The sequence below is a fragment of the Suncus etruscus genome, chromosome 20 (genome assembly GCF_024139225.1).
Source record: "Suncus etruscus isolate mSunEtr1 chromosome 20, mSunEtr1.pri.cur, whole genome shotgun sequence".
Lineage (NCBI taxonomy): Eukaryota > Metazoa > Chordata > Mammalia > Eulipotyphla > Soricidae > Suncus > Suncus etruscus.
In genome coordinates this window covers 32,194,614-32,217,425 of record NC_064867.1, presented here as the reverse complement: position 1 = coordinate 32,217,425, position 22,812 = coordinate 32,194,614, and the positions used below count along the sequence as shown (strand labels likewise).

Here is a 22,812-nt window from a genome sequence, read left to right as displayed (position 1 = left end):
AGATGCCACTATGGCAATGACATTCTCAGTGGTGGTGTCAAACATCTTGCTATTCACTGGTGGGATGAGAGTAGCACTCTTTTATTGGGTGCCCACATACTCCTGGCTGGGGTTTGGGGAAAATTGGTCATAGCACTGGGAACTCCATCCAGATGGCAGAGATGCCAGGATGGTGCTTGGAGCATGTGGGTGGCCCGGGGGGGGGGGGGCTGAAAGTGAGCCTGGGGAAGCTTGTTGTCCAAGTACCCTCATCTCTCACAATCCTGACCGGAAGAGTATCGTTTCTGCCAGCCTGTCCCATCCATGAACACCCCATTCTCAGAGTGAAGTTCAGCAACAGGAGAAAGAGCGCCCTCCAGCAGGAGAGGCTCTGCTCAGAAGGACACAATAGAGGAGGAAGCACTATGACAATAGTAGAGGGGAGTGTTGACTCTGGACAAGGACCTGGTACTGAAAGAGGCCAGAGTGACTTCCATGATGCACCTTCAGTAGCAGGAGAGCAAATCGCAGTGCCTAAAGGAAAAAGGAAAAAAGCTCTGCTATAGATGCAGGCTGGGGGGAGAGGGGCACAGGCAGGAAGGAAACTGGGGACACTGGTGGAAGGAAGTAAACACTGATGAATAGATGGGTGCTCGAATATTGTACAACTGAAACGCAGTCACGACCAACTTTGTATCTCACAGTGTTTTAATCAATTTAAAATAAAAGAGGACACAGTGGGCGCAGCTGTAGGACCAGTCAGAGGCCGGCTGTAGTCACAGCCCTAACTGGAGGCCCCAGCTGTGTTCACACCCTTTGGGGTCTGGCACTTTCCAATGACTCCAGCACTCATCAAGCACCTGCTCCTCCTTAGCATGGATCCCTTCCTCCCCATGGCTTCCCTCCTGCAGCCACACATTGCAGGAACCACCCCTCCCTGGTTGCTGTCACATATGCCTGCAGCTGGTCCCGAGTTAGCAGACCCAGGACCAAGATTTGAGTGAAGTGTTTTCCCTGTGCTGTGCTTCCAGGAGTCAGGGTCGGGGGTGAGGAGGGTTGTAGCCTCATCCCCCACCCATATTTCCTAGGTAACTTGACCTTACCTGCAAGACCCCTCCCATTCCTGGGAGGGGTCTTGGAAAAGGTAGATAAGCCTTTGAGCCAGGGGATTAGGGGCATCTGCCCTGCTGGGCTCTCTGGCTTTTGGGTCTTTGCCTCTTTTGGTCTTTGACCAGCATGGAGGTCAAAGGAGAATGGCTGAAAGGAGTTAAGAGGCAGGGCTAGCTAAGAATGGCTGAGTGCTTGAAAGGTTATGAAAGAGGCCACACACATGGGGTGAATAGGGCATGAATAAAGTTGATGCTTCCTGATGCCTGTCTCTGGATGAGTCTGATTCCACCGTTCACCTTAACCTGGGACCCGCTGGCTGGATGGGGATCGAGGAGCCACGTGGCCTGGAATGCCATCCATCTCCATCCTTCTCCATTGTTAATTATTTAATTCAACAAATGGCGCCCGAATTCAACAGAGGGTCTTGTGTGGCTTTTGTTTTTCCCATCAGTTCACTTATTCTCCACTAAACTATACTCCGGAAGGTAGCTGACACCTCCAAGCTCTGTAGAACAGAGCTGAGATTAGAGGCAGGTGGGCCTGCGGGAGAAGGGGATCATGCCCATTTTTGAGGTGACTATGCAGTCCTCAGGTGTCTGAGGACTGGCCTTGAGAACTCACTGCCACTAGCTTCATTTCTGTTCCTTGTAGGACACTCCACTTGGAGTGTCCCAAGCAGTAACTAAGGGACTAGGGGGGCTACTCCTGGCAATATTTCAACCAGCCAGTTGAGGAGATTCAATTTGAGGATCTGAGGATGTGGTGCTACCTGGGCCCCATGGTGCTAGGGATCACCAGCGCCACCCTGGAACTCCTTAGGGGCCATAGGGGCCACATATTAGGCCCCGACAGCTATACCTGGCCGTGCTTGCCAGAGGCATCTGACGTTTGGGAATTGAGCCAGTCAGGCCCAGGAATTCCTAACCTCTGCACTATCTCCTCTGTATGTATTTATTTGGAGCTACACCTTTAGAGGTTCCAGTGATACTCCTGAAACATGCTCAGGGTTACTTCATATAGTGCTTAGGGGACCATGCAGACAGAGCTGGTGATGGAATCCAGAGACTTTGCATGTAGCATTTATTCCTGTCTTCTGAATTGCCTCCTTGCACCTTTAAAACAACTCAGGAACACCCTTTACATACAAGTGCAATGTTTCACCTTTGCACCTAACCCTCCAAACCTGCTCTGTGTCCAGCCCCTGAGAAATTACTTCTGGTCCTGCAGCTGCACCCCCCAATTTTCTGGATGAGAATCCAAGTTCAGCAGCACTTCCACTTCCCATCTTACCCTGGGCAGCTTTGGAAATCTGGGGGACATTTCTGCAGAGAGCTGCTTCTCACGAATTCATCAACACTGCTTGGCCTGCTCCAGGGGACAAATGCCAAAGTCACGACATCCTCTGATATCTATCTGCTTTAATTCTTTCTGTGAGTCCTGTTTGGATTAATTAAAAGCAATCAAGGGACCGGCTTGCCAAGAGATACAGTCCCTGCTCGGGCCTCTGGGGTGGCAAGCAGACACGTGAAACTTCTTACCTGAAGGATGTTGGCAATTAGAGTCCATTTTGATCGCCTGGGTGCAAGCCGACAGCTTGGGAGAACAGCAATTAGCTCAGCGGCTAAACTGTGCCCAGAGTCACGGGTTACCAAGGGGACCCATGACCAATGCCAGGATTTAAGTGCCTCCCATTTTCTGGGATCATCTTTCCTGAATCTTGGGCACGTTCTGGGGCTGGCAATTATTGACAGGCTGATTAGACTTAGGCAGGAAGAGCAACCCTCTAATTGCTAGCTGCTGGAAGGACACACTGTCCATCCATCCGAGGAGGCAGAGACTGACAGGAGGGTGTGGGCATGATGCTTGGGGCTTGGTACCCTAGAGATGGCATAGACACATGCTAGGTCCAGCCTGCCTCTGTCTGGGAATGAGGAGTGTGTGTGGGACCCTGAAAGTATCCGGGAAATGATATGTCTCTGAGTGGGTGCCTGGCTCAGGAAGCAAAAGGTCCCTTCTGACTCCAGGCTCTGAGCTATAATTCAGAATAAGACTTGGGTCCTTGGGGCTGGAGAGATAGTCCAGTGGTAGGGCGTTTGCCTTGCATGCAGCTGATCCAAGAAAGTAGGTGGTTTGAATCCCAGCACCCCATGTGGTCCCCTGTGACAGCCAGGAGTGATTTCTGAGTGTAGAGCAGGGGTCTTCAAACTACGGCCTGCAGGCCACATGCGGCCTGCAGAGGAGTCTGATCCAGCCTGCCAGCAGTGAGCACTGTTTGGTTGCCAAGATACCTGCCAGCATATACACTCAGTGTCACAGTTTCTCAGGGATGACGTCAACAGCCTCCGCCCATGACATGTTGTGTGCTGGGAGGGTGGGCGTGAGGGCAGTGTTGAGAGGGACACTGATGCGCCCTTGCGCCTTGCTGATGACGTCACTGGAGGGCGCCAGATGCCGAGTGGTGAGGAATACCACATGTGGGTGACTATATGATGTAAAAAGGCGCCTGCTCCACCCCCAGGCAACGTGGTGTCTGTGTGCTGTGCCTGCCTGTCAGTGAGGTTTTCCTCCGCTCCCTCCACTGCCAAAGGTCAGTCAAAAGTGCCATAGAAATAAATTTTTGCCAGATGGGGGGTTCTGCCCGATTGCGCTGTGGGTGACTCATATGAAAATTCCCCTTTGGGGGTGGTGAGGCGTTCAGTGCTGAAATCAAAGTTAGGGGGTGGGTGGTGGTTGGGAGGTTAGGGGTTCGGTGCTGAATTGCCCATGTGGAAAATTAGGGGTTCGATGCTGAAGCATTTTAAAGGGGTTACATTGAAAATTTTATATGCATTTTGCAATTCCTTTTCAGTGTTCACATGCTGATTCCGAACATATCAATTTGGGCATTATATAGGGAGATATAACTGAACTATCAGGGACTGAGCTGGTCTGCTTAGAAAAGCCTGCAAGGGGTAAGTGTTCACATCAGGGACTAATGGGGGTTCATACACTGTGTGTATATATACACACATATTTGTATTGCACTAATATCAGTTTGGAATCCCTAGGAAACAATGGTGTCAAGAAAAAGAAAAATTGACGGCGAGTGTAGGATATTCAAAGAACAGTGGACTTACGATTACTTTTTTATGCGGGTCAAAGAAAAAGCTGTGTGTCTGATATGCCAGAATATAGTTGCTGTGTTCAAAGAATACAATTTGCGACACCACTATCAAACTCAACATAAAGATAAATATGATTGTTTGGTTGGAGAAGTGAGAAAAGATAAAATATTACAACTGAAACATACACTGATGACTCAGCAAAATACTTTTGTGAAGCAGAAGCAGTTAAATACTTCCTCACTGCAGGCAAGTTTTCAAGTTGCCAAGCTAATAGCGCACAATGGCAAACCATTTGTGGAAGAAGAATTTGTTAAAGAATGCCTTATTTCTGTTGCCAAAGAGATGTGTCCAGAGAAGGCCGATTTATTTAGTACAGTGAGCCTTTCAGGAGTTACAATGACACAAAGGATTGAAGAAATGGGAGAAAATTTGCTGCACCATTTGCAAAACTCTGCAAAGAAACTTTGCCATTTTCCCTTGGCACTCAACGTAAGCAATGATGTTTGTGATTCTGCCCAACTTCTCATTTATATGCGTGGGACAAATGAGTATTTTGAAGTCACAGAAGAGCTTGCTGCACTGCAAAGCATCAAAGGTACAACCAGAGGAGTGGATATATTTGAAAAGGTTTGCCAAACTGTGAATGGTTTGGAGCTGGACTGGGTTAAACTAGTCAGTGTAACAACTGATGGTGCTCCTAGCATGGTGGGGTCTAAGAGAGGAGTAATTGCTCACATTACACAAGAGATGGACAAACATAACCATCCGCATCCAATTGCCGTACACTGCCTCATCCACCAACAAGCGCTGTGTTGTAAATCACTGAAGTGGGACTCTGTTATGAAAATTGTGGTATCTTGTGTTAATTATATTAGAACTCATGCACTAAACCACAGACAATTTCAGAAATTTCTATCTGAGGTAAATGTTGCCCATGAAGATGTACCACACAGAAGTTCGTTGGCTGAGTAGAGGGAGAGTTTTGAAACGTTTCTATGACTTACTTCTGCAGATTACAGCTTTTCTATTTTCAAAAAACCAAGAAGTACCAGAGCTCAATGATGCAGAATGGAAATGGCACCTTGCCTTTCTGACAGATATAACAGAGCTACTCAACAATTTCAATCTGTAACTTCAAGGCAAGGGGAAGCTCCTCTGTGATATGGCATCACATGTGAAAGCATTTGAAGTAAAATTAGGCCTTCTCATCAAACAAGTACAGGAGGAAAACTTCAGTCATCTCCCAACAACTCAAAACCTGTCAGCAGACAAACCATTGGTTGCATTCCCAAAAGAAACATGTCTGGCTTCACTAGAATTGTTGCAAAAGGAGTTTCAATTTAGATTCAAAGAGCTTCATCTCCATGAACAGGACATACAGCTTTTTCGTAACCCATTTTCTGTTGAGATTGAAAATGTCCTTACAATTTACCAAATGGAACTGGCTGAACTGCAGAATTGTGACTCTCCAAAAGACGCATTTAAAGTCAAATAACCTTTTGAATTTCTATGCATCTCTCCCCTCTGAGACATATCCAAATATCAGGAACCATGCACTCAAAATGGTAACCATCTTTGGTAGCACTTATGCCTGTGAACAGACTTTTTCAAGAATGAAACATCTGAAATCTCCAACCAGATCACGATTAACTGATGCCCACTTGCATCACTTGTTACAGCTGGCAGTGACAAATATGGAACCGGACATTGACCATCTCATTAGCCAAAAGCAGGCCCACAGTTCCCATTGAAATACTGGTGCGTGATCTGTTTATTTATAAATGGTTTTCATTTTATTTATATAAGATATGTGCAGTGTGAGTAGGAATTAGTAGCTCATATAGTCTGGCCCTCCAGCTCTCTAAGGGACCATAATCTGGCCCCCACTTTAAAAAGTTTGAACACCCCTGGTGTAGAGCCAGAAATAATCCCTGAGCGCCACTGGTGTGACCCAAAAACAAAAACCAAAAAAAAATTGGTCCTTATTACAAGCCCAACACTGCTTTAATGATATTGAGAGAAGTGAGACATTCAACCCTCCCTACAGGAAAACTAAGGCTCTGAGAGGGAAGACACACAGCTGAGACCTAAATCTGGACAATGTGTCCAAATTGAACAGCTATCAAGCACTAAAGCTCATGTTTTAGGTATTCTAGTGGTTATTTGTGGGGGGGCATTGTAAGTAAGTTGTAAGCCAGGGGTTACTCCTGGCTCTGCACTCAGAGGTCACCCATGGTGGGCTCAGGGGATCATATGGAATGCAAGGATTGAACCTGGGGTAGCACCATGCAAAGCCCTCCCCACTGTACTATCTCTGGTCAACGCTCGCGTCCGGCCTGGCGCCGGGCGGTCCCGGTCCCACGCGGGTGCAAGATGAGGATCGAAAAATGTTATTTCTGTTCCGGACCCATCTATCCCGGCCACGGCATGATGTTCGTCCGGAACGATTGCAAGGTGTTCAGATTCTGTAAATCCAAGTGTCATAAAAACTTTAAGAAAAAGCGCAATCCTCGCAAAGTAAGGTGGACGAAAGCCTTCCGGAAAGCAGCTGGTAAAGAGCTTACAGTGGATAATTCATTTGAATTTGAAAAACGAAGAAACGAACCTATTAAGTACCAGTGAGAGCTATGGAATAAAACTATTGATGCAATGAAGAGAGTAGAAGAGATCAAGCAGAAACGGCAAGCTAAATTTATAATGAACAGGTTGAAGAAAAATAAAGAACTACAGAAAGTGGAGGACATCAAAGAAGTAAAGCAAAATATCCATCTTATCCATGCCCCTGTTGCAGGCAAAGGAAAGCAACTGGAAGAAAAAATGTTACAGGAATTGCAACAGGATGTGGACATCGAAGATACTTCTTAAAAATCCCGCTGCTTATAACCATTTCTATTCAGACATTGAAAATCTCCTTTGGAGACTTAGAACTTCTAAATTATTGTTTTGTTATCTTACATAAGTTCTCCCACATCAGAGGGTTTGAGGATCCATCTACATTACTATCACCAAAGTATAAGTTACAGTATGTGCTAGATTGGTTCTTATTGTTAAACTTTCACTGACAGCTATGTAAGTCTTGAGCAAAGAGAAGTGCATTTAGGAAATAAAATGGTCATGTCATCTGGATATAGTATTGGCAGCAATGACTATTAACAAAACTTGATGGCTCAATGATAAATAAAATTTTCTTTGCTATATAAAAAAAAAAAGAAATGTCAGTCACTGTGGCAATTGCTCCAGCCCCTACCAGGAGCAATTTCTGAATGCAGAGCCAGGAGTAACCCCTGAGCCTACTTCCAGTTGTGGCCCAAAAACCCAAAAAAAAAATCCTTTTTTTGGGTTGGGGGGAGTGTCATACCCAGCCACGATCAGGGATTACTCCTGGCTCTGCTCAGGGAACCCTATGGGATGCTGGGAATCCAACCACTGTCCATGCTGGATAGGCTGCATGCAGTTTGAAAAACAACCTTTGCCCCTTTATATCTAGTCCCTCAACCCCACCCTGTTCACAGAGGAACCTTCTTCCTTGTCGCTGTCTTTGTACAAGTCCTCATTCTAGCACCAGCTGGCAACAGGGTCCTGAGGTGAAAGTGGTGGGGCCTGGGGTCAGAGAGATAGCACAGTGGTAGGGTGTTTGCCTTCCATGCAGCCCATTCAGGACGGATGGTGGTTTGAATCCCGGCATCCCATACGGTCCCCTGTGCCTGCCAGGAGTGTTTTCTGAGCACAGAGCCAGGAGTAACCTCTGAGCTCTGCTGGGTGTGACCCCCCAAAAAGAAAGTGGTGGGGCCGAAAAGTCACTCTCTCTACCCCTTCTCCCATTTCCAGAGGCATTGAGGGGGGGTGTTTACAAATGGAAGCTTCATTTATTGGCAGGGAAGAGAAGTTTCCTTCTCAGCAACCTCTTCCTTCTCTGTCCTGCCAGGTGACTCTGTTGGGCCTCTGAAGCAAATGACAGGCCACTTGCTTGTCTAGAAAGGGTCTCACCCTTCTCAGTCTTCTCTTGCCTCCCTTCCTCTCCTCTCCCCTCTTTCCTACACCTCTTTTGTAGAATAATATTAAATTGGTAAAGACTTCAGCCATATTTTGAAACAAATAAGGGTTAAGTATGTCCCAATTGACCATCTCTCGGTGCCCATTTTAACTATCAGCTCCAATTCCCTGCTCGCTCACCCCTGGACTTCTCCAGTGACCCCTCGGACTGGGTTCCTAATAAGCTGTGGAAAAAATGGGCTCTATCCCCTTAACAGTGTAAAAGGAACGATTTCTCTCCCTTCTCATTTTTATGACTCATCGTATCTTGCCCCAAAACATGGGCAATATGGGCGTTGTTTTCCTGTAGATTGTAGCCATTCTTGCTGCCTTCATTGGACCTTTGTTTTTACTGGAATATAGCTCTGGGCCCAGCCCCACACTCTTTACCAGGGTGATCCCCATTTTGTGTTCTGGGTGGTGGGTTTGAGCCCCACCTGCAGCGCATTGTATAGAGAAGGACTCATAAACCTTTTTTGTCCTCTCCTATTTGGCTTCATTGGCTCTTCCCCTCTCTTCCCCTTCCTTTCTCTCTCCTCCTCTCCTCTTTGCTCTCATTCCCTCCCACTCTCTTCCTTCCTCTCCCTCCCTTTCCCTTCTCTCTCCTCTTTTCCTTCCCTCCTCTCCCTCTCCCTCTTCTCCTCTTCCCTCCCCACTTGACCAGCTGCCCAGCCACAGGGTCTGGAAGGCTATGCAGGTCTCAGGACCCCCAGAGTCTTTTGCAACAAATTTTCTTCCCATTTGAAGCTTTGGCTCCCTTCCCCTTCCCCGCATTTCCCTTTATTATGCTAGAACCCTTCAGCCTTGCACACTGAGCTGTGTTTCATGCTAAGTTGGTTCTTTCTTGCTGTCCATGGTCCCAACCAGTTGTCACATCGATAGCAAATCTGTGACATTTCTTTTTCAGTTCTAGTGAAGGGCTGCAAGTGGTAGGTTCCCAGTCAACGTTGTTTAGCTTCTGTTTTTGTTTTTTTGGGCCATACCTGGTGACACTCAGGGGTTACTCCTGGCTATGCACTCAGAAATCACTCCTGGCTTGGGGGACCGAACTGCGATCTGTTCTAGGTTAGTGCGTGCAAGACAAACGCCCTACAGCTTGTGCCACCACTCTGGCCCCAGTCAATGCTGTTTGGGAAGATGAGGAGATGAATAATGAAACTGGACATTTGGACATTTGGACGTGCATGTTTTCGGGAGGCACATCTGGTGGTGCCTGGGAATCCCTTCCAGCAATGCTCCTGGCTGTAGGATTGAACTCAGGGCTCTGCATGCAAAGAACATGATTCTTCTCCTGGCCTCTGAAAGACAACATTCACTCTGGGGATCATGTGGAATATCTCAATACATTCAAACACCTGAAAACCTTGATGTAGCATGTGACTTCCCTTTTACAGAACTGAAGCTGGGTCTTAGAGATGAAACAATTTGCTCAGGGTTACACAGCCACCAGGTATGTGAATAGCATTGAAGTTAGGAGCGTTCGTCATGGGGGTGGGAAGCAGGACAGGGGGGACTCAGTGGAGTGAAAGTGACTGTTCTGTTTCCATGGATCCAGGAAGTGGAAGATAGGTAGGGACAGGCAGGAGGCAGAAACAAATGATGTCGTAATTGTCTTTTGATGAAAAGCTCCTGTAGATGACTGGGTAGGAGGAGGAGGAGGTAGAGGAGGAGAAGAGGAGGAGGGTGAGGAGAGGGGGGACGGCAGGGTAGAGAAGAAAGTCACCAACAGCTGAATGTACTAAAGGAGACTGTGGCATCATGGAGGTAAGGCATTTGCCTTGGATGTGGAAGGACGGTGGTTTGAAGCCCGGTATCCCATATGGTGCCCTGAGCCTGCCGCGAGCGATTTCTGAGTGTAGAGCCAGGAGGAACCCCTCAGCATTGCTGGGTGTGATGAAAGGAAGGGAGGAAGAAAGGAAAGAAGGAAGAAGGAAGGAAGGAAGGAGGAAGGAAGGAGGAAGGAAGGAAGGAGAGAGAAATAAAGAAGAAAGAAAGAAAGAAAGAAAGAAAGAAAGAAAGAAAGAAAGAAAGAAAGAAAGAAAGAAAGAAAGAAAGAAAGAAAGAAAGAAAGAAAGAGAAAGAAAGGAAGGAGAAAGAAAGGAAGGAAAGAAAAAGAAAGAAGAAAGAAAGGAAGGAGGAAGGAAGGAAAGAAAGAAAGAAAGAAGAAAGAAAGAAAGAAAGAAAGAAAGAAAGAAAGAAAGAAAGAAAGAAAGAAAAAGAGAGGGAGGGAGGAAAGGAAAGAGGGAGAGAGAGATAGAAAGAAAGAAAAGAGGGGCCAGAGAGATAGCATGGAAGTAGGGTATTTGCTTTGCATGCAGAAGGACGCTGGTTCGAATCCCGGCATCCCAAAGGGTCCCCCGAGCCTGCTATAATTAAAAATAATAAAATATAATTAAAATAATAAAAATAGGTAATAAGAGAGATGGTGTGCTCTTGGAGATTAGACATGTTTTACTTTCTAATACTATGTCTTGTCTTTAGTAGAAGGTTGTAGCCCTGTGTTCTGTTTGTCCAGCAGAAGCACTCAGTGGTGCTATGGTAGTAGTATGATTTCTATTTGGTAACTGTGATTTGCCCATGACCACAATTGCATAACTACAGCTATAGTTATATATATTAACTATATAGTTAATAACGGTACTAGTAAGTTGCTCTTACTGCTACTTATAGCAGTAATTCCTCGGTTAGTAAATAGACTGTCTCAGAATAGAAATGTCTGTCAGATAGTTTCTGTACAGAAATGTGAAGAGCAGAATAACCAAGAGCAGAGTAGTCTGTATCATTTTTTGCAGTTATTTTGTTCTTGCTTCATAACCAATTGAGATACTACTAACATGGGACAACATCTTAAGTGATTTATAAACAGAAAACAAAAAGTATTTGTCAACTCTTTAAAAAACTAAGTAGTTGTTGATGAATTGCTAGCAGCACAGCAAAACGATAAATTGCATCTTTTTGTTCGAAGTATTTCTGTTTACCTTGCAGTCGCCCTTTTTCTTCCAAGTGGTCTACAGCAAACCCATCAACTGTGGCTGGAAGAGGTAAGTTGTTTTATTAAGTAAGAATTATAATATATTTTGGGCCCGGACAGATAGCACAGCGGTGTTTGCCTTGCAAGCAGCCAATCCAGGACCAAAGGTGGTTGGTTCGAATCCCGGTGTCCCATATGGTCCCCTGTGCCTGCCAGGAGCTATTTCTGAGCAGACAGCCAGGAGTCACCCCTGAGCACTGCCGGGTGTGGCCCAAAAACCAAAAAAAAAAAAAAAAAAAAAAAAAAAAGGAAAAGAATTATAACATATTTCACTTAGTAAATAAAGTAAAAAACTACTTTACAAATAAAAGATTCTATGCAAAATTTTGTTTCTATGGCCCCTATTCTACTTAAAAGGTTTCTTAACTGTTTTAAACTCAATGTTCGAAACCACAGTGAGTAAACATTTTACATAGGATCCCAATAAATGTGTGTATTTCGTCAAATGTACAGTGGACCCATCTGTATGTAATGGGTACTATAAACAAAGGACAACATACTGAGTAAAATATGCACTGAACAAATAGTAGTATATTATATTGCTATATCAAATAACATAATTCCAATTTCTGTGAAATTCTGCTTACCCTTGTATGTTTTGTTTATATATATATATATATTCATTTCTTTAAAATGTTGATCATTGCCTATTTGGCTGATGACACAACTTGTTAGTAGGTCATAATTTATTATTTATAATTCACTTTTTTATTTGTTTGTTTTTGGGCCACACCCAGTAGCCCTCAGAAGTCTCCTGGATATGCGTTCAGAAATCACTCCTAGCTTGGGGGGCCATTTGGGGGCGCTGGGGATTGACCCAGGTTCATCCTGGGTCAGCTGCATGCAAGGCAAATGCTCTACCACTGCGTTATCACTCTGGCCCCAAATAATTCACTTTTAAAGTTGATAAACTAAAGATCAAAACCAAAACGACTAAATTTATATTGCCTCAGAGTGTTAAATTTGCAGTGTTCTCTGAGTAGCCCTAACTCACAAATGACTTCTCATTGCATTTTTCTGACAGCAGAAAAATAATACTGCTGTCTTCTATTCATCTTGTACAGTGCTTGAATGGATCGTGAATCATTCATGAGTCATTCACAAATACCATCATGACTGTTTTATAAATGATGGGTAATAAATTGTATAAAGTAAAGTTATTTTTATATATACCTTATGGAAGAGAAAAATAATGAAGAAAAAAATACTGGGCCGAGAAGGTGGTGCTAGAGGTAAGGTGTCTGCCTTGCAAGCGCTAGCGTAGGACGGACTGCGGTTTGATACCCTGGCGTCCCATATGGTCCCCCCAAGCCAGGGGCGATTTCTGAGTGCATAGCCAGGAGTAACCCCTGAGCATCAAACGGGTGTGGCCCAAAAACAAAACAAAAACAAAACAAAAAAAGAAAAAAAGAAAAAAATACTGAGAAAAGTGTCCAGTATCCAGGAAAATTTACTTGTTCTGAGATGAAATGGAGACATTGGCTCTAAAATGCAAAATGTTTTCTAATCCTTACTCGGCCATTGCTTCCCCTTTTTGATGACTTGTCATCGTGGATTAGCTCATAGTGATGACAAGTTTTAAGGTGTTTATGCTATTTGCATTGATTTAAGTAATGTTGGTTTACTTTCCTTGACTCTGCTTAGTATCTGCAGGCGGCAGCAAAACCACTTCTCTTCCAGAAAGCCTGTAGCGTTCCCGGAGTGACATAGATGTGAATGCTGCTTCCGGTGCCAAGGCACATCATGCTGCTGGGCAATCTATGAGAAGCGGGCAGTTAGGAGCAGGTGCCCTGAATCCGGGCTCCTACGCATCACTAGATAAGACCATGTTTTCTTTCCAGCCATAGTGTGGCATGGTGCCAGTGATATTGTAATCATTTTTGTTTCAGTTTTGCTCAGTAAGGATAATTGACATGTTTTAATGTGCTTTGTACTTGGGATAGAGTTATCAGGTATCTAGACTGCCTTGTTTCTTCCTGATGTCATCATCCCTCATAATTTTTTATACAAGAAACAATCCTCGGGGCCAGCACAGTGGTGCTAGAGGTAAGGTGCCTGCCTTGCCTGCGCTAGCCTAGGATGGACCGCGGTTCGAACCCCCTGCGTCCCATATGGCCCCCCACGCCAGGAGTGATTTCTGAGTGCATAGCCAGGAGTAACCCCTGAGCATCACCGGGTGTGGCCCAAAACACCAAAAAAAAAAAAAAAAAAAAAAAGAAAGAAAGAAAGAAAGAAAAGAAAAATAAAGAAACAATCCTTGATTTCTCTCAGACCTGCACAATTGCCAGGTCTAGCCACTGGTCAAGGTTGTCAGGTTAGAAAAGTAAGCAGGCAGACTGTGGTGGGAACTGTTCTTATCACTTCATACAAGGATCATATATAAGGTTTCCTCAAAATTAAATATTTTCTGTACCATAAGATGCACTATTTTCACCCAAAAGATGTGTCTTATGGAGTGATTGCTGCCTGGCATTGAAGCCTGAGTGCAAGGGAGGAGAGCCGCTAAAAAACTGTGCGTCTTACAGTCAGGTTCACTCTTACAGAGTGAAAAATACAGTAAGTCAGTCCTTGGAATTTGCTTCCTGTCAGCGAGTTTACATCGGTGCAGGTAGAAAATGTTTTAATTACTGGGCCTGGGTCACTGCCATAATTAACCTAATCCACTTGGAGCTTCATTAATTCTGCTTTGTTTTTCATGTAGAGACAGACACAGCCCAACAAGAAACAGGGGAGGTAATTAACAGATTTAGACTAGAAAATCTAACTTGAAGGGAGAAAGACACAGACATGCAGGTACGTAGACACACACACACATACACAAAACAACAAATAAACCACAATAACAAAAAACCAAGTGTGGTGCCTAGAATCTCAAAATGGATCATCCACATCCATTGCATTTTCTGGGTAATCACTGACAACAAAAAATGTCAATATCAAATACTTGCAAATATACTCAACTGAATGATCAGTATTAAAAGCATTTGATTTAATTTGGTAATATAAAATGGACACTGCTGTATGAAATTACAACTATATTCTTCCTCACAGACACCACACACACACACACACACACACACACACACACACACACACACACACACACGAACACACACACACACATTCTCTCTCTCCAAACCCCTTGACTCCAGTGAGGTAGCAGCAACATGGCAAAATCCAATCTTTTATTTATTAAATGCATTTTACCTATATAAGCAGTTTTGTCATCTTTTGAGTCCTGCACCATGATTGTTTTAACAAGCACCTCACATTCTTGGCTTCAGAACCTCCTCTTCTTCCATGTAATCAGGTGAATCACCAATCCTGAAGCCATTTTTCCTTCTAGAATAGCCAGGATGGATTCTGAGACTGCCCCAATGGAACTTTCACTCAAATAGGAAGCTTCCCTCAGGAGTCTTCAATCCAGGCCCTGCTCACCTCAGAGGCAAAGCTCTGGTACTGGGCAGCCATCACCTCACAGAGAAGGGTTTGATCTGTGAACTTCGGGCTTGTGTGTGGGTTCAAAATTCTATCCCCATGCTTGTTTCCCAAATCTGGCGGTGACTTTGAATAAAAACACACAAAGATGGGGAAGAACTGCACGATCCCAGAGGTCACCTCAGGAGTGGAGAAGTAAGCTGCTGCCTCACTCACACTTCTACCTGTCCATATTCTGGTCTGTTGAAACCTTCTGCTCTGCTCTCTTTCCTGCCAGGGCTCTGCTCTAGGGCTCTGTCTCACTGAAAGGGAGAAGATTCAATCTCCAGGTAAATGTGCAGGATAGCTGCAAAGAAAGGTGCAGTAAATATCACAGTCAAGCTGCTTCCATCTCCCCCTTTTCCATTGACACAGCATCCTAATTTGAGTCCATAAAATACAAATTATTTATATTTATCTTTTCATGACATCCGGATGGCCCCAAAGCTTTAAGAACACCTTTATCTTTTTTAATCAAAGATCTATTTCTTTCTTTATTTGTTTTTATTTACTATTATTATTGTGTAAGCCATTTTTTTTTGGTTTTCGGGCCACTACCGTTTGATGCTCAGGGGTTACTCCTGGCTAAGAGCTCAGAAATAGCCCCTGGCTTGGGGGGACCATATGGGACTCCAGGGGATTGAACCGAGGTCCTTCCTTGGCTAGCGCTTGCAAGGCAGACACCTTACCTCTAGCGCCACCTCGCCGGCCCCGTGTAAGCCATTTTATAAAAAATAATATTTTCTTTTTTCTTTCTTTACAAAAAAATAATTTTTATTGTGACCAAAAGTGAATAACAAATCTAAGCAATTCGTCTCCTACAATAAACAAGTGATTTAAATTGCATCTTGCCATTTTCAACTGAAACCACTAGAGAGCAGCAGAGTACATGCCAATCAGCAAGAGGCCAAGACAACTTCCGTAAAGGTTCATTTATCTTCTCACAGAAGATGCTTACTCTGATCTGGCTTTATATTGTGGTGGGATTTGGGGGGGTAGGCCACACCCACAAATGTTCAGAAACCACTCCTGGTGGTGCTCTGTGTACAGATTATGAGGTACTGAGGACTGAACCAAACCGGCCCACATGCAAGCAAATACCTGAACCCCAGTATTCTCTCTCATGCTCTTCCTCTGGTCTTTCCCCTCAAAAATTCCTCTTTTTTTTTTTTTTTTTTTTTTTTAAAGTTTTCCCTTCATAACCTTTTTGGAAAGGATAGGTCCATGGGTGATTGTAAGCCGGCTCAATGCTAGGGCTTGAGTCTGATGATTGGCCCCTTCAGTGATAGTATCACTGAGGCTATCCCAGTGAGTGGTGTTTAGGGGTCACCAGAAATATCAACCAGCAATGAGACGACCTGGGTCCAATACCTGAGCCTGCAGGACTGGTTTCTGAGCAGAGCCAGGAGTAGCCCCTGAAAATGCGACCAACACTGGTGGTCTCACCTGAGCTGTACTTGGGGCGGGATGGCAGCTAATTTGGGAATCAGGGCTAACTTCACCACCTCTGAGAAAGGCACATTGGTTCCTGCTGCGAGGCCTACAAGAGAGGGAAAAGTTCGTTTACATTAGATCAGTTCTGGGCAAATAAGGGCTCAGTCAGAAATAGCATGTCTCTCCAGGATTATAAAATGCTCCAAAACTGGACTAAGAGAATAGTTACACAACACAGTAAAACCTGACGCTTGAAAAGGGGGATTTTTCCGTTGTCATCATGGTGTCTCAAGAAGAGGTTGAGGGCTGCCCATACAGACCTCCTCGCAGGTCTGATGAACTAGTCTCTGCAGTGGTCCTCAAACTATGGCCCGCGGGCCACATATTGTATTTGTATCTGTTTTGTTTCTTCGTTGCAAAATAAGATAGATGCAGTGTGCATAAGAATTCGTTCATAAGTTTTGTTTTTACTATAGTCAGACCCTCCAATGGTCTGAGGGACAGTGAACTGGGCCCCTGTTTAAAAAGTTTGAGGACCCCTGCAAGGGGACCCGAAGCCTAACCTCTGAGAGGAGGGGATGACTGACCTGCCCCTCTCCCCCCACCAGGTTCCACTCTCCCCTTGGCTGCTGCCTCCTCAATACTTGGCCAGAATCAACTCTCTTTGAGTGATTCATCCCGGGCCACCCAAGGAGAAGGGAATCTAAGCAAGGTGGGAGTTTCCCCACAGTTTGGAAAGGGGTGTGCAAGGGCTTTGATTTGAGAGATAAGGCAGGACGGCACCCCCAAGACATTCTGACAACTGAAAGGCACATGAAGGGGACAATGACAAAGGACACATGATGCACCACGGTGACTGGGTCCCACGTAGCTCTTTGTAGTTATCCCCACACTGGGAAAGTATTTGAACTTTATTTCCCTTTTTCTTTCTTTGTTTCTTTCTTTCTCTCTCTTCTCTTTCTTCCCTTTCCTTCCTTCCTTCCTTCCTTCCTTCCTTCCTTCCTTCCTTCCTTCCTTCCTTCCTTCCTTCTTTCTCTCTCTCTCTCTCTCTTTCTTTCTTTCTTTCTTTCTTTCTTTCTTTCTCTCTTTCTTTCTTTCTTTCTTTCTTTCTTTCTTTCTTTCTTTCTTTCTCTCTTTCTCTTTCTTTCTCTTTCTTTCTCTTTCTTTCTCTTCTTTCTTTCTCTTTCTTTCTTTCTTTCTTTCTTTCTTTCTTTCTTTCTTTCTTTCTTTCTTTCTTTCTTTCTTTCTTCCTTCCTTCCTTCCTTCCTCTCTCTCTCTCTTTCTTCCTTCCTTCCTTCCTCTCTCTCTTTCTTTCTTTCTTTCTTTCTTTCTTTCTTTCTTTCTTTCTTTCTTTCTTTCTTTCTTTCTTTCTTTCTTTCTTTCTTTCTTTCTTTCTTTCTTTCTTTCTCTTTCTCTGTCTTTCTCTCTCCCTTTCTTCCCTTTCTTCTCTCCCTCTCTCCCTCTCTCCCTCCCTCCCTCCCTCCCTCCCTCCCTCCCTCCCTCCCTCTCTCCCTCCCTCCCTCCCTCCCTCCCTCCCTTCCTTCCTTCCTTCCTTCCTTCCTTCCTTCCTTCCTTCCTTCCTTCCTTCCTTCCTTCCTTCCTTCCTTCCTTCCTTCCTTTCTTTTGGTTTTTGGGTCACACCCGGCAGCGCTCCTGGCTCTATGCTCAGAATTTGCCCTTGGCAGGCACAGGGGACCATGTGGGATGCTGGGATTCGAATCACCGCCCTTCTGCATGAAAGGCAAATGCCTTACCTCCATGCTATCTCTCCAGCCCCTCCCTTTTCTTTTTGTATAAACTGGTGGGCTGGGATCACAGATAGCAGAGCCACCAGGATTGAACCCCAGGGACTGGCTCTCATGACCACATGCTTGCAAGACAAGTGTTCCAAGTCCCTATTTATTTCCCCAAGCCCAAAGAAAGCTCTGAACTTGAGCCCTTGGCCTGGTCAACGGAATATTCTTTCCCTGTGAAAAACAGACTGCTGACAAGAAAGCCTCAGAAAATGATTGTCTGCCGAATCCCTCTGAAAAACTTGTCTTTTTACCAATTCTGAACAACAGCTGTCTGGGTTTTTTTTGTTTGTTTGTTTGTTTTGTTTCGTTTTGGGGGCCACACCTGGCAGTACTCAGGGGTTACTCCTGGCTCTGCACTTGGAAATTGCTTATGGCAGGCTTGGGGACCATATGGATGTCGGGAATTGAACCTGTGTCTGTCCTGGGTTGGCTAAAAGCAAGGCAAAAGCCCTACCACTGTGCTATTGCTCTGCCCCCCAAACAACAGCTTTCTAAAGTGAAGTCAGAAAAAGATAGGCTGTGGGGAGTTTTCAAAGCAGAAAGAATAAAAAACGCATGGGGAAGAGAAATCAGAAGCCAATACAGGGCTGAGTTGGACCTGGGTTGGACTCGGGTTTGATTTCTGGCATCCTATATGGTCCCCCGAGCCTGCCAGGAGCAATATCTGAGTACTAAGCAAGGAGTAACCCCTGAGTACTCTTGTCTTGGGTTGTGGCCCCAAAACAAAACAAAATTAAAAAAAAAGCCAATGCAATGTAAAGTTTCATCAAGAACAACAACAAAAAAAAAAGATTTGGAAATAAACAGCCCAAGGATCATAGCAGAGAAGACTGATATAAAAGAGTGAAGAGGGTAGGATGGAGGGAGAAGAATAAACAAGAGGTTAAATACTAAGAAAAGGACATTGGACGAGGCCACTTCTTCATGTTGACAGCAAAGCATACTTTCAATATTTAAGATCAAAAGAAAGGTGCAAAGAATAGAGCCACCAGAGGGATCAGGCGAGGTCCAGTAGGGCGGGTGACCAGAGACCAGGACAAACAGAGGGAGGCCTTGCAAACAGACCTGACTCCCACCAGCACCACCTCTGATGGCAGAAACAAACCTGTGGAAAAGCAAGATTTTGTTTTTGGTTTTCTTTGTTTGTTTGCTTTTTGAGTACAAAATGATTTTCTGTTTATTTGGTTAGTTGGGTTTTTGTTTTGTTTTGTTGTTTTAACAACATGGACTCCAACCATGGCCCTGTCCACGGAGAGCTGTCCAAGGTGCTGGATTGCTGGGGCTTGGTCTCTATCTTCTGCTTGCCAAAAACCCCAAACAAACAATAAAAACAAAAACAAACAAACTAACAAAAAATTCTCTAGATTTTATTCCTCTTTTCAGTCCACTGGTTGCATTTTTATATGCATTTCCATGGCTCAACAGTAGTTTTAAAAGTGCTGAAAACCTGCAAACCAGCATATGGACTACACACTGACAACCACAGGTCCAGATCCATGCCTGCTTGCCCTCAGCTTCTCTGTCATTTCCCTCTGCTCTTGTGTGGGAGTATATTCTAATGAGAGCTATTTGGTGACAACCTCCTCTGCCTGTCCCACTTTAAGTGGAAAGGTTGGACTTGGTTCTTGGTGCTGAGAGGCAGGAAGCTAAGGTTCTACCATGGAACTTTTGCACCCTCATCAGCCCAGCTGGTGCCCCAAGGCCTTCCCCAGGAGCAGCTGTGTTCCACCAACCTACCGTGGAATGCTGGTATGCAGAACCCAAGCAAGCTGAGTTGGCAGTGTCCATGGTGTACACAGGGGCGCCAAACACATCTGCCAGCACCTAGGTGAAGCCTCATCCCCCACCCTTTCTCCCTAGGTAACTTGACCTTACCTGCAAGACTCCGCCCATTCCTGGGAGGGGTCTTGGAAAAGATAGATAAGGCCTTTGACCCAGGGGATTAGGACTTTTTGGTCTTTGGCCAGCATGGAGGTCAAATGGAAGATGGCTGAAAGGAGTTAAGATGCAGGGCTAGCTAAGAATAGCAAATGCTTAAAAGGTTATGATATAGGCCACACTTGTGGTGGATAGGGTATGAATAAAGTTGATGCTTCCTGATGCCTGTCTCTGGATGAGTCTGATTCCGCCGTTCACCTAAACCTGGGACCCGCCAGCTGAATGGGGATTAAATAATTAACCATCGTTAATTATTTAATGCTACACCTAGGAAGGACATAGGAGGCTCAGCAGTGCTGAGTGGTTCCCCTAGAGGAAATGGCAATCCATTGGCCAGGTATTCTTTCCTCCAGTCTTCTGGTGCTTTCTGTTCTGCCTCTATTTTAGGGATAGTTCACTTGACAAAGCCACCCTGGTGATGACAGGGGCAGGAGGACCTGGGGCATACTTCAAGAGGATGGTCAGGGCTTTCCAGTTCCTTCCTGCACAGCTGAGTGATTTCCTTAACGACCAGGTGAAAGATTTACAGAGACTTCTAAGTTCAAGGTGGGTATCAGACCAACATTAACAAGCCCAAGCAGGGCTGGGGATGGTTGGTAGAGTGGGAGCACAGGCTTTGCATATAGGAGTCTTGGGTTTGAGGTTTGGCAATGCATGGCTTCCTGAACACCCCCCCACTCCACTAAAAACAAATTCAAATAAACCAAAATAAACAAGGGAATATTTTTAGGGATAAAAAGAAATTGTTTCATTTCCAGGCTAAGAAAAAGAAAAGCATAAAGGTAAGATAGAAAGTCTGACTTGGAAAGATACAGCAGGACATCAATGTTTCAATGGGTGCATGTGTGAATCTCCCCACTTGGCCTGACCACTCCTTCCCTGAAGCTGAGTACTGACCCCTACAAGTGTCAATAAACAGAGGATTCCTAACCCTGGACTGTTACTTCCAGGGCATCCTCGGCCTCCAAAGTGAATCAAGTTTATGGTATCCAGAGCTCCTGATGTCGAAGAGCAGCAGTCAAAAATAGTCCTAACCTCCTCAGTTATTTTTCCTTCTCTGCCTTCCGTGACTCCTTGACTTTCTCTCTCGGGGAACAGCCTTCAACAGAGCACTTAAGGAAGAAGTACATTTCTGGAGTTCTGCTTTTAGAGAATTTGACCAGTGGATAGGAATATCACAGCTTTAACAGCTGAAATCATTACTCAAAACAAACAAACAAACAAAAAACAAGAGGCCGGAGAGATAGCATGGAGGAAAGGCGTTTGCTTTTCATGCAAAAGGTCACTGGTTCGAATCTGGCATCCCATATGGTCCCCCAAGCTTGCCAGGAGTGATCTCTGAGCATGGAGCCAAGAGTAACCCCTGAGCGCTTCTGGGTGTGACCCAAAAACCAAAAACCAAAAAAAAAAGAAAAACTCAGGATACCCCTAACACTGGCTACCTCATGACAAGAAGGTTGGACTGTCCAACAAAAGCAGATTCATGTCACACCTGGTTACTTTTTTTTCTAAATAAAGGAAATGCAGAACATTGACAAATATGGCCACTGTCATTTTAAGACAAATGACTGGGAGAATCTGTTAGAACCCCTCCATGCTTAGGGAAAGTCCCTGAAGAACAAGAAGAGCAACTGTCAGTGGGCAGAAGGGGGGTGTCATGAGGAAGGATGGCAGTCTTCTCTTCCTGAGTGTAAACAGAACCTGCTTCCCACATGTGCTGGTTCCCAGAGTGGGAAATGGAGAAAAAAAGCAAGTGCCAGGGAAAGCATTGCCAGAGTCAGTGAGTGCATCAGAGCTGAAGTGTGCCCGCCGGACCCGAATCTTGAGGGAATTCTCAGGGCGCGTCACTTTCCACTCATCATGGTTGAGATCAGCAGGGGCAGGTTTTAGATGGAAGGCGTGAACCCAGGAAGCATGCCCTCCACCTTAACAGCAGTCGGGGTGATCAGAAGGACTACATAAGGTGCTTTCCACCTAGGCTCTAGTGTCTGCGAGCAGTGCCGTCTTACCAGGACCTGGTCTCCCAGCTTCTGGGGTTCATATGCCTGAGTTCCTTTCAGACTTGGCTTTGTAGGGCATCAATGGCGGCCAGCCGAGCTGCTACGAGAGTGGAAGGGGGAGAGAAAAACATCATAAGGCTTAGAAAGCATTTGCACTGGGGGGGGGGGGCGCCATATGGTTGCTACTGTAGGAAGACTAGGACTTTTGTTCTGGTCCTATGAGCTACTGACTCAGCTGGATCTTCAGGGTTTTCTTCTTATAGGCTGTGAATTCCACCACGAAGATAAGGAGGTTTCAGCTTTCTTTTCTTCAATCCTGCAACTTAAACAGCTGTTAGGGTGGAGAAAACAATAGAGCCCTAAACTCCAGTTGCCTTTCCTGCACTGGGTCAGACAGAGATGAAGAAATTTCATATCTAGTAATAATTGTCTTACTTTTAACATTACCAAGGGAAGCATAATTTTTGCTCTTTCCATTTACCACCCATGTTTATTAAATGTTAGGGTTGGTTTATTTTTGCTACCTGCTTTAACCTCTGGGATAGATAGGCATAATATTATCTTTAGTTGTTAACCTGGCTTATTAATTCCTGTGGCCTTTCTTTTCCCCTTATTTCCCTTATAGCTTTTCCTGATGACCATTTTGCTTCATGTTTTTCCTAGAGATTTCATCACCCTAGAAGTCATTAAAGGGAGAGTGGTTGAAGATCAATTTTCTGTAGCTACTTCAGGCTGACAGGGGACTGCAGTCTCAATCTCTAGATAGGGTGAAATCTCATATTTCCCTAAAGGAGCAGTTAACTGGTTCACTTTTGCAGTCTTAACACCTGAAAAGGATCAGATCAATTATACAGGGGAATATTACTTAACCCAATCAGGCCTTGGAGCAGTAAATAGTACAACTTGAATGG

General features: G+C 44.9%; 1 pseudogene; it reads left to right on the top strand.

The window, feature by feature from the left end:
• Nucleotides 1-6,519: 6,519 nt before the first annotated feature.
• On the top strand, nt 6,520-7,406 carry LOC125998270 (probable ribosome biogenesis protein RLP24; annotated as a pseudogene).
• The last annotated feature ends 15,406 nt before the right edge of the window (nt 7,407-22,812 follow it).